We start from the raw sequence: 13,164 nt of genomic DNA, 5'->3' as shown, positions 1-13,164 counted from the left end.
TCATCATCGGATTATCTTTTAGATAATTTTAAAAACATTATCGGACTAATTACTTCCGATACATTTCTGTCCGATAACTTTTAGACCGATAACATAGTAAACAAAGATTATTAAGTTTTATAATGTGAAAATATCAGATATATGTTTTAGTTTTAAAGTAATGCGCTAATTTTTAAGGTTTTAGTGAGCACATGCTGTGCCCAGCAGTGCATTATGGGTAGGATAGGGTAATCTCAGTACGTTCAATACACATAAGAAGATGTAAGTCCTGTGTAGGCCCTGAGGCCCATCAATGGCAGAGCTTATCTCCATAGCATCATGTGACTGAGAGTCTAACACTCCTTCAGGACAAGATGCCAGTTGGACACAGGTTACTTCTCTAGCTGAGGTCAGCACCCATTTACATATATCATAAATGATATTTGCGTTTTGCGAAACCTGTATTCACATTTTGTGAAACCAGCGTTCACGTTTTGGGAGATTTTTTTCAGTATTCATGTTTTGCAATTAACGGTTTGCAGATAATCCATGATTTGCAGCTGATTCACGTTTTGGGGTTAACAGACCTCTGAAGATGACAAATCAGTGGACAATATGGACTGGACATATTCCTCCTTCTTCCATCCATAACTGAGAGGTGATCCCAGATTTGGTTACTTCTCCAGCTGAGGTCAGCACCCATTTACAATTGGGTGAACTGAGACCATGTAGATTAAGTGTCTTGTCTTGTCCAAGGACATAGACAGGTAGCATGAGTAGGATTTGAACCGAGGTCTAAATATTGACAGGCCAGCTCTTTATCCGCTCAGCTATCTGTTCTACAGAAACAATGCAGTAACCATGAGTTCTAACCAAAAATCTTGCTTCTCCAGAATTCAAAGCAAAACAGTGTAGCTGATGGGATTATGCTGATGGGATTTATGCTGTTTGGATTGGAAAGAAAAAAAAAAAAACAGAATATCAACTGATGCAATATCTCACAGGACAGTCTTAACCAAAGACCAGTTCAAACTACAAAAACTGAATTCAGTAATGTAAGTACTCCAAAACACTGTGCAACAGGAGGCGGAATCAATGTCAAGATGACTAGCAAAGGTAAAACACAATTTAGCAGTAACTGAATTTTGCTGTGAGCATTTTCAGCTCATAAATTCAGATAATATTCACAGATGAAACTACTCACAGCAAAAACTCAGAAGAAACAATGCTCACTGGAAATGACTATGGGTTAGCACGAGACACACAAGTTTCTGGCAGACAACACCGGTAAGGACAACTTTATTCTGCACCATCTGAGACTGATTACAACTGGAGATGTCAGCACATGAGGCAGCGAGCCAATGCAGGAAAACACATCCAGAATAACAAATGAAACTTTAACAACATCGTGTGATCACCAAAGACTGGCAGTGCAGAGAGAATCATGCAGAAACAGGTAGGGAACCGAAGCAACCAAAGGAACCAAATCAAAGCACAGCGTGCAGTACACACCGGCATGTCATTCAGTGCACCAGCAGAGAGAAACCAGCACACTGATCCCTGGGAGGATAAACCACAAACACGAACCCGCTGCAAGGGAGATAAACAAATCAGACAACAGGTGAGACAACCTCAGGAAAGTCCCAATAAAAGAAACCAGCATGCAACAGCAGGTGCACATGTAGGGCCGTGAGTGTGAGGTGGTAATCAAACTGCGATAATAACAAACACTAACAGGAGACTAAGGGAAGCAGGAGGGTGTGGGATGTGGACAGTGTAAGTTAAAATAGCACAGAGGTGAAAAATGTAACCAAACAACAGTGAATAAAAACCAAAGGATGCCGGGTTCCGACAGTGGCATATAGGAGCATACACACTGATGTCCTGTTGCAGTGAATTTGTCCAGCTTTATTTCCATGTTCATCACCCTGAAGTTGGTCCCATTCCAATGATGAAACGCAGGGTCTTAATCACAGTGGTGGCAACTTCAAGCTTTCACTGGTCAGATGGTGTTCCAGTTGGAGAAGGGTATAGTCTACTTCTGCAAATCTGTCTTTCTCATTCTTGTGGCATTTGCTGAAGCAGGTACTGCAGTGTTCAGACAGTTGAGATCAGGTGCTGTTTCTGGTGTTGAGCAATCAGTGGCCTGACATTCCAAGAAGGCAGTTTTGCCTGTTTCAGGTATTCAAGCATATCTGGTGTATGAGATATGCCTGGGAGGTCATGGTCTAGTGCATTGGTGTCCAGAGGACATTCCAGAAAGGGCCAAGAGGGTGCAGGCTTTCTTTACAGGCCACTGACTCAATCAGGTGATTTCACTGATTAAAATCACTTTGGGTTGACAATGAGTTGTCAGGCAGTAGAGCTCTGTATAAACAAACACCACATTTTTTCCTCATCCTTAAAATTCCAAAGCATGATTATTTATGTCAACTTGAATTTTACTGAATTTTCTGGAGCAACAATCATTGTTTTCTAAACAAGTTTGGGAGGTCCTGGTGACTTACACCCTGGTGTGGACTGATATACAAAAATATAAATATAACATAATGCTAATATACCCTTGGCTGTATGAGCATTGTGTTCTTTATAATTTGCAGTTGTTTAATGAAATTATTAAGATCCTATGTCTTACGTACCAATTTGTACATATTCAATAAAGCCCCCATCAATCAATCAATCAATCAAAACCAATATTTGCGTTTTAAGAGCCAAAGTTGTACAGATCAAGCAATATCACCCTCTCTATTTGCTGTATTACTGAGACAAATGTAATTCCATAGAAAGCTAGCTTTGAGTTAGCAGAAGTTAGCATGCACACTATAGTCTGCAAATATCTTCTGAATGACTCCAGAGGTGTTATCAGGTTACATAAATAGCGTTTTCGGTTCTAGAAGTGTTTATTGCTTCCTAGCTTTTACATAATGAATGACAAAGAAGATATATTTACACACAGTTTTGCAGCTAGCTACCAGCCTGTGATGTCACCATGCTAATGTCTGCAAATTGGCTCGTAAATTGGCTTCTTATTCACCCTAGGGACATAAAGTAGTCATGCACCCTGAGAACGTAAAGCCCGGGCAGGTACGTAAGGTTTAATAGGTCAGCTAGGTAAGGAGGTGCCAGTCCATGAATAATTTTACAGTTAGTAGCAGAACCTTAAAATCAGATCTCACTGGGACAGGAAGCCGGTGAAGGATGCCAAAATGGGTTGTAATGTGGTCGAACTTTCTGCTTTGTGTCAAAAGTCTTGCTGCAGCATTTTGAACCAAATGGAGACCCTAATGCTAGACTGCAGTAAACCAGAAAATAGAACACTGCAGTAGTACAATCTAGAAGAGATAAATGCATGGATCAGGGGCTCAGCATCAGCCATAGACAGGATGAGACGAATCTTCGCTATATTTCATATATTTCATTTTTATTTTGCAATAAAAATGAAATACAGAAGTCCATGTCGACGCGTATGTTTATCCTGCTTTTTCTGTGTCAGTGTTATGTCTGCAAAACCTTCGATCAGTCCACCCCTGAAAATAGTGAATGGTAAATATGCCAATTTTCAATAATGAAAAACACCAATATCGAGCTACTATCATGAATGTGAAATAAGGAGATCTTAAAGTCCGATCACCTTTAAGTTCCCGCCTGACCATGGCCTTCATTCCGTCCATCGTGAATAAATTTAGATGGCCGGCAAAACAGCGCAACCCTCCTTTTGCCAGTGCCGGGTTACAGCAAAAATATCACGCAGTTCAACTTTGCCGATGGCACCGCCACGTTGAAAACAAAACTCTTCGCTGACATCATTTGAACTAGCCAATCAGCGAGGAGATTCGGTCAATAGTGCTAGGTGCATTTTTGCCATACCTGGCAAATATCCGCTGCCTTTTTCTTTTGGGACACACAGAGACCAGCGGTTCTCAGTTTTTTCCAATAAGCTGCCACGTTAGAAAAATATTTGGCTTCCAAGTACTGCCATTGCAACTGGAATTAATAGAATTAAATTCAACTCAGTTTATTTATATAGCGCCAAATCACAAGATAGTTGCCCCAAGACACTTCACAAGGCTAAGGTCTAACCTTACCCATCCCCGGAGCAAGCACATTGGCAACAGTGGAGAGTCAAAACCCCCTGGAAGAATTAAAGTGTACAAAGAAACTAGACTACCACAGAGCGAGTGGCACATTCTGACTCGCCCGCTGTGGAATCTTGGTGTGGGATCTTGGTTACAACACAACACCTCAATATAGCAGAAAGCAGTATGGATTATGTTGATTTAGATCAGTTTAAACTGAAGTTGACTGTTTAAAGCATTTTTGCATTTGTCATGGACCCTCTGCGACAGGATTGTGTCTGGCAGTAAAGAAGAACGGATTTTTCTCACATACACAGCATCAGTCCAGAATCTGCAGTGTGTTTTGACAGTGGAGGAGGACAGAGAAGTTGTCAAAGTGACTGCATGTCCTTGCAAATTAGAGCGTGGATACTTCATTTGGGCCTGACGAGTTGGGTCGGGTTCAGACAGATATTTTGAACTGATACTCAGGTTGGGTCCAGTTTGGTCACGTCAGCACAAAGACACTGAAAGTACAGAACCTTAGTGAAACAATGTCATAGCCCTGCCCCTGTAACCTCAGCCGCTCATGATTAACGGTGTGTTATTGTTGTTAACAGTGTAATTTAATATACTTTTTTTTTTGTCTTTGTGGATCATTAATAGGATTTATTTCCCTTGTGAGCAAAATGCTGAAGTGTGACAGATGGCATTTTGTTTGCATCATGTGAAGCAGCACGCAGAGTAAATAAAAAGTCTTATTCTGACCTATTGCATCGTTTCAGACAGATTCATCACATCCTGACAGAAATTGCTGTCCACGTAAGATGCCCTCGTTTTGGAAAACGACATCTGGAAATAATTTAGATCTCTATCATGGAAACTAAATAAACACAAGTGTGTGTTAATAGCTCGAGAATAATTAATTGACACGCACCTACATGCATTGACAATCACAGACCTTGTACATGTAACATAATAAGCCTACACATTTAAGTGGGAGACTTTGGTCAATATATAATGCTCTCCATCATGTTTGTCTGTTACAGCAGAAACTATTTGCAGCTCGATATCTGAAGTGTGGAGCAGAGTCCGACTCTTATGAAGCATTGCTTCATTTTGCTTTGCTTACAGGGCTGAGCCCATAATTCGGTGGCCGGGCCATAGGGTTAAAATATAGATATAACTCTTTTATATTATACTTCTGTCATATGAATATGGGCCGAGCCTGAGTCTTACGACACATTGCTTTATTTCACTTCCTTTGCAGAGCCGATTCCAACTCTTATGAAGCATTGTTTCATTTTGCTTTGCTTACAGGGCTGAGCCCATAATTCGATGGCCGGGCCATAGGGTTAAAATATAGATATAACTCTTTTATATTATACTTTGTCATATGAATATGGGCCGAGCCAGAGTCTTACAACACACTGCTTTATTTCACTTCCTTTGCAGAGCCGATTCCAACTCTTATGAAGCATTGCTTCATTTCGCTTCACTTTCAGCAAAGAGCGGTGTCAGATAGGTTTAGTTTAAGCGTTGAAGCCATAAAGCTGTTAAATCCTTCATTTGTCTGCTTCATTTGTATTGATTCAGTGAAAAGTTGTTGAGTTAGCCTTAACCTTATTTGAAATAAAACAGCTGACTTAATATCACCAGAACAAATTAGTTTGTTTGGTGATCCAGAGGGAGCCGTGTGTGCCACAGTTTGAGAACTATGGGTATAGACCATTTCCTTTTGAAAACATAGACCAATAGCATGGTGCTTCATTTCAGCATCTCAGTAATAAACAAAGAAAGTTAAAAAGTTATTGAAAACATAGGCCGATGGCATGGTATATTCACTACTATTAATCCAATGACTCACTATTTTCAAATTGTGCAGTATTTAAGTTCTATAAAATGCTCTCCCCAATTCATACATTACACTGTTCTTTGATTATGTATCCTGAACAGAAATTTTCCTATTGCATGCCACTGATTTGACTTGACTTTTCTCTTTTGGAAAATACACAAACCATTTCTTTTGGAAAATGTAGACCAATCCACTGTGTACATCTGCTTCCATATATCACACATGTCCAGACCGCACACCCATGCTGTCATGTCCAGATGCGCACACACACACACACACACACACACACACACACACACATTCTAAAAAGAACTGCTGTCTCAACAAGAAAAAAATTGATGTAACAATTTTTCTGTTATTTCAAATTTCAGCTGTGTTACTGCCACAAGACTTCTCCAGTTAAGTTGAACTAACTTTAGTTAAGTTGAAATAACTTTTAAAAAATCTATGCAAATTGTTACATTGTTCTCATTGAGACAGCGGTTCATTTTTTGGAGTGTACACACTGTCATGTCCAGATCCATACACACACACCCTCATGCTGTCATGTAATGCTCAGATCCATACACCTGTGCTTGTGTGTACAGATCCACATGCACACATACCCACTCTCTCACTTCCACACACATCTTTCAGCTTGAGCCGGATAGAGTCTGGATGTGTGTGTAGGATTAACCCGAACTGAAAAGTCTGAATGCTGTCCAGCCAGAAGGCAAGCCGGCTTTAATTAGGCTTGAACCAGATTGCCAAACCCAGTCTAAATGGGGCCTTATAGTGCAGCAGATAACTGAAACAATCGTGCAAATGGTGATACAAGCACTAAAGTTGGTACAAATACTCTTTAGATATTACTGTTTTGAACAAATCGACTGGCCACTTGAATTTTCAATAAGCGGCCAGGTGTCAATTGAAGAATTACACAGGGGTCAAAATTAAAAATGATCAAATCATTTTGAAAGCTACACCACATTATTTGTCTGATCGTAAAGATTCCAAAAAGGTATAGTTTGGACTATCTATGACTGAATGATCAGGAGTTATGAGGTAAAAACAGCAAAAATGGTGACAAAGGTCAGTTTCAGTTTGTACAGGGGTCAGAAGTTAAAGTTCCTTCAATTTTGGTAAAAATGATGCAAATTATTGGTTGAGCTAATAGGATTAATAAATGGAATAGTTTTGATTGTGTTGAATGTTTGGTCTCCAAAGTAAAGGTCAAACAAGGTCAACGTCCATTGAATTCTATGACGTGATATATGTTACCCCGTAACATGATAACTAAGCATGATACATGGTCCAAACTATTCCTTTTTAAAACCCTGTTAATTCAACTAATAATTTGCATCATGTTTTACCAAAATTGGAGCAACTTTAACTTTTGAACCCTGTATAAACTGAAAGTGACCTTTGTCACTTTCAGTTTGCTGTTTTTACACCATAACTCCAGAACATTCAGGCATAGATAGTCCAAACTATACCTTTTTGCAGTCTTTACGATCAGAAAAATAATGTGGTGTAGTTTTCAAAATGATTTGAGCATTTATAATTTTGACCCCTGTGTAATTCTTCAATTGACCCCTACCTGGCCGCCTATTGAAAATTCAAGTGGCCAGTCATTTTTTTCAAAAGAGTAATGTCTAAGGAGTATTTGTGCCAACTTTGGTGCTTGTATCACCATTTGCATGATTTTGCTCTAAATATTCTCTTAGCTGCTGCACTATTAGAAACATCTTCCAAGAGCCTTCTATATATTTAATCCGGTTGTAGTTCATAATAATTGGTAACATGATTTTTTTACAAATGAGGCAGCTGACAAAATAAGGTGAGCACTCAGAGGCTTGATTGCTAACACTGATTTAATATAAATAGGGTTGTTAAAAAAAAATTATACTTTAAGGGCATTCAGGTGACTAGTGCAGACTGTTGATACCATTTCATCTTTATGGCACTATCCTGTAATTGTTGTACTGAGCAATAAAAATTTTAAGTGGAGTAATAAAATATCGAAAATTAATCTTTATTTATATGTTTTTGACTTACAACTTAAATATTCTCCATTTAGGCACTGGCCAGCTTGAGCAGTACATCCAATAAAAGGGTCAGTGAAAGCAGAAATGGATTATAATAATGCACAAGCACATAACACTGTCAGCATAGTGTAATTGAATAGTTCTTGTAACGGTTACTTTTAATTTATATTTTCTCATCACAATTGATTTTATTGCATGATTGAGCTGCAATATTGATAGACTTACAAAATGTTTGGAATTGTTGATTAGAGAATGCAGAGGAACAGCCAAATATTTGCAGACTCTCTAATTGCAAATATTTCCAAAATGGTGTGCATCAAAGAATTCAGCATGTTCAGGGACATAATCCTCATGTGTAAGGCATCCAGGAATGAACAATGGTGATTTGTTTGTACAGATGTTGACATTCAGCCAAATCTCTGCAGACCGCAGTAGGCAGGGATAAAATTTGAAGATTCAAGCTTCTTTTCTCAAGAGCCATTGTGTGAGAAATATAATAGGAAGGATTTTCAAATCTGGCAATAATCTCAATATGATGTATACAGCAGGAAGAGGAGCACAAAGAAAGATTAAATGGTCAAAAGAGTACCATACACAATGTCCACCTCTGTGTGAGGGCTGGAACAAAAATATCACATTAACCATGTTAAATTCATGGCCATTTCTATGCATAATGCTTGTTTTTCAGAGCAGTTAAGTACACTCAACAAAAAATATAAACACAACACTTTTGGTTTTGCTCCCATTTTGTATGAGATGAACTCAAAGATCTAAAACTTTTCCACATACACAATATCACCATTTCCCTCAAATATGTTCACAAACCAGTCTAAATCTGTGATAGTGAGCACTTCTCCTTTGCTGAGATAATCCATCCCACCTCACAGGGTGCCATATCGAGGATGCTGATTAGACACCATGATTAGTGCACAGGTGTGCCTTAGACTGCCCACAATACAAGGCCACTCTGAAAGGTGCAGTTTTATCACACAGCACAATGCCACAGATGTCACAAGATTTGAGGGAGCGTGCAATTGGCATGCTGACAGCAGGAATGTCAACCAGAGCTGTTGCTCATGTATTGAATGTTCATTTCTCTACCATAAGCCGTCTCCAAAGGCGTTTCAGAGAATTTGGCAGTACATCCAACCAGCCTCTCAACCGCAGACCACGTGTAACCACACCTGCCCAGGACCTCCACATCCAGCATGTTCACCTCCAAGATCATCTGAGACCAGCCACTCGGACAGCTGCTGAAACAATCGGTTTGCATAACAAAGAATTTCTGCACAAACTGTCAGAAAACCGTCTCAGGGAAGCTCATCTGCATGCTCGTCGTCCTCATCGGGGTCTCGACCTGACTCCAGTTCGTCGTCGTAACCAACTTGAGTGGGCAAATGCTCACATTCGCTGGCGTTTGGCACGTTGAAGAGGTGTTCTCTTCACGGATGAATCCCGGTTCACACTGTCCAGGGCAGATGGCAGACAGTGTGTGGCGTGTGTGTGTGAGCGGTTTCTGATGTCAATGTTGTGGATCGAGTGGCCCATGGTGGCGGTGGGGTTATAGTATGGGCAGGCATCTGTTATGGATGAAGAACACAGGTGCATTTTATTGATGGCATTTTGAATGCACAGAGATACCGTGACGAGATCCTGAGGCCCATTGTTGTGCCATACATCCAAGAACATCACCTCATGTTGCAGCAGGATAATGACGGCCCCATGTTGCAAGGATCTGTACACAATTCTTGGAAGCTGAAAATGTCCCAGTCTTGCATGGCCGGCATACTCACCGGACATGTCACCCACTGAGCATGTTTGGGACTCCAGCTTTTGTGGCTTCTGTTTACAAGAGTCAAGACAGATGTCAGACTACCAGAGCACGAATTTTAGCTGAGGAAGCTTCTGTGATTTGAAGCGAAACGCCCTCGCGTCAAGCAACCCAGTCCAGTCAAAGATTCGAGCTTCTCTAATATGGAAACCACCTGGACAACTGAGAGCTTACACAGAAATACTTCTAAAGCAACTTCATGGGCTGTCTGACATTTATTTTACAATGTAATAGAACCACTGGGCATGATGATATAAAGGCTACGGCAATCTGACACTTTACCCCAATGACCTTGACCTTCACAAAAATGTTTGTCTTGTGGCTGCCAGGGCAATTCTGGAATCCACCTACGTTTGAGCCACATTTGGTCAAAAATCTAATTCCTTGACCTTTGTTAAAAGGTTAAAATTTTGGGGCAACCTTCACTGACATAACAGGTTTGGTTGAAATAAGAGTTTTTTACTTACCTTCAAAAGCACTGCAGGTGACAGATCTCAATACTTCCATTCATTCGGGACACCTCAAAGACTGAAACAACTGCACGATGGTCAGAGAACAATCTTAATACATAGCAGTAGATTGTGGATTTAATCAAGCTGTCACTGCCATCACACTTCCAGCATTATCTTTGTCTGCTCTGTGTGCACATTGTCCATGCAAAAATCATTCCTTTCCCAGAAAACGTCACTTCTCAGTGCTGCATCTTAACATTGAACTAGATCTTTGTCCACTCCATCTTAAAGGTGATGACAGGGGCGACTCTGACTGGTTCAATTTATGGTCACCATAGCGACAACACGTCCATTAATTCTATGGAGACATAATCCATCCTCTTTTCACACAGCACCCTGGTTTGCGTTGAGATTTATCACCATGTAAATTGGAATATGACAGCAGACATATCATGGAAGCAGTGACGCCATGTGTTATGCACGCGCCTACAAGAAATGATCCATAATATGTTTGTCTTGGCATATGTCTGACAAGGGTTCATAACAATCAGTCCATAGGTTCCTGAGCAGCCTTTATGATAAAGCGAGGAAGACACATGAAACTAGATGTGCAGTGAGCACACACACCTCTGTCAAGACTTGAATATATATTTGACCACCATTAAAAAAAAAAAAAAATAGGGGTATAATTAAGTCAAGGCCTTGAACTGAACATTGACGTAGGATGAATTTTACTATTTATTGAAATGGGCGGGGACACTGGTGATTGCAACTTGATAAACAAAAAGTCAAATTAATTTGATTCAGAGAAATAGATTGGCAGGAAACATGCTGGAATAACATATCCTTAATTCTGTGTTATTTTCACACTTACACAAATATTCTGCCTGAGATTTAGAGAATATCACCAATTCTCAATCAATTTTGATGTTGTCACAGACAACAGATGACAAAATGTGAATGGCGCATTAAATGACCAATTTCAGCATGACACACTACTTACGTTGAAATTCGAGACGTATTTCGGCTTATTGACTCAGTTGCACATCCGGGCACTCCGTCTGTGAGGTCTTAGCAATGTGCTTAACAACACCGGCTGGCATGCCAATGATCCAGTTGGGTGGATTACCTTATTTGGAAAACCTTATTTGGACTCATTTGAAAATACAAGGCCATCTCTTTTAACAAGAAAAAGAAAATTAATGGTGACTTTACTTTATAAAAGTACAAAAAAGGACTTTAAATTTTGTACAAATATGTCCACCTCTGTTCAGTGGCTTAAAGAAACAGTTCACACTTGTAACAAAAAACATTCATTAGGTCTTAGCATCCAATGGCTAAAGCACTATTTGTGTTGTAAATATGTAAATGATACATCAGGTTTTCAAAGTTTTGTTGCATGGTACATTCATCTCACATATGATCATCTGTTCAGTGGCTGAAAGAAGCAGTTTACTCACATTTTGTACCTGTATAGTGACATTAATTCTCGTTAGCTGTGCTCCTTAACACAGTGTGTGCCTTATAAATGAATAACATGGCATTACATCCATTTTGCTTCATCTTGCATGAAAAGATAAATGTAATTTATACGCTGGTGTGACTTATGCACATTATGCAATTCACATTTTGTTTTTTGCTTTTCTTAAAGAGGTATTTTTGAACTTCCGGTTATGGCGGCTAGCTGAGAAGACGATCGTAATCTGCTCTGCCACTCTTTTAAATCAAATCCTCACATTAAGCAACTTTGCAAAAGCATAACTCATTTTTTGAAGCAGCGGAATTATAAAGGGAGATTCCAATGTCCCTTAAGAAGATTACTCGGGGCCGAACGCAATCGGATTTGTCAACTTTTGCCACCGTAACGACCAAACCCAAAGCTAACGAAAGAGCAATGGAAACAGAGGCTGGCGAGGGTAACGCTAGCATAGCTCAACCAGCTACACCGCTACTACGGAAAACGGGCAAGCTCGTGAAGAATCAGAGGCTACTTTAGGAGGAATATTGGCAGCTATCAAAGATATGAAATCAGATTTATTGACAATGAAAACTGATTTTGCTGCAAAACTTGAAGATCTTCTCACTGCAACAGAAAACATGAAGAAAGAGGTAGCCGACTGCACTACGCGCGTCACACAGGCAGAATCAAGAATATCCGCTACAGAAGACGCAGCAAATGTACTTCAGAACAAAGTAACATGTCTGGAAGAGAAGAATAAATCCTTGGAGGAGAGAGTGTTGGACTGGCAGGCAAGAGCCAGATGCTCAAATTGAGATTAGTGAACTTGCCAGAGCAAGCAGAGGGAAACGATGCCTGTGGATTCCTGGAAAGCTGGCTTCCAGAAGTGCTCAACCTTGCACCACTCCGGGGAAAGTTCACAGTGGAATGGGCTCCACACCCCGTGCTCTTATAATGAAATTCCTGAATTATAAGGACAAAGAAACTGTGATGCGGGCGGCCAGGACGAAGAGACAAATCCTCTACAAGGAGCAACCAGTACGATTCTACCAGGACGTGCCACCTGAGACGCACAAGATGATGAAGAGATTTGATGAGGCATGGAACAACTCCGTCAACTGGGGCTCCGGTATGGTATCATTTACCCTGCTCGCCTCATCATGACCTACAATGACCGCACACACATCTTCACCAGCGCAGAAGAGGCTGAAGTCTTCATACAGAGGATTAAGTCAATCAGTAGAATTGATGGTGTGAGTAAAATGTAAAAGGTACTGACTAAAGAATGGGCTCTTTCTGATAAACACAGTTTTTTTTTTTTTTTTTTTTTTTTTGGAATAATTAAAATGAACCAGGCGTTAGTTACTATGTATTCAGTAAATATTCATCTGATGCAGGTTATAGACCTGTGAATTTTTGTTGCTTGGAAAAAGATACTAATGGCAGAGCAGCTACAATTTTTATTTTCATTCTAATACCTCAGTAGTTATACTGATCATCACATGG

At 40.0% G+C, this 13,164-nt stretch overlaps 1 long non-coding RNA gene across 1 annotated transcript; it reads left to right on the top strand.

Annotated features, from left to right (window-relative positions):
• The first annotated feature begins 708 nt into the window (after positions 1 to 708).
• LOC117509273 lies at positions 709 to 12,908 on the top strand. The gene is made up of 3 exons (XR_004560349.1): positions 709 to 815; positions 8,878 to 8,890; positions 12,899 to 12,908. It is a non-coding gene; the product is annotated as an uncharacterized LOC117509273 (long non-coding RNA).
• The last annotated feature ends 256 nt before the right edge of the window (positions 12,909 to 13,164 follow it).

The sequence above is a fragment of the Thalassophryne amazonica genome, chromosome 4 (genome assembly GCF_902500255.1).
Source record: "Thalassophryne amazonica chromosome 4, fThaAma1.1, whole genome shotgun sequence".
NCBI classification, from domain to species: domain Eukaryota; kingdom Metazoa; phylum Chordata; class Actinopteri; order Batrachoidiformes; family Batrachoididae; genus Thalassophryne; species Thalassophryne amazonica.
This window is presented reverse-complemented; position numbering and strand designations above follow the sequence as displayed.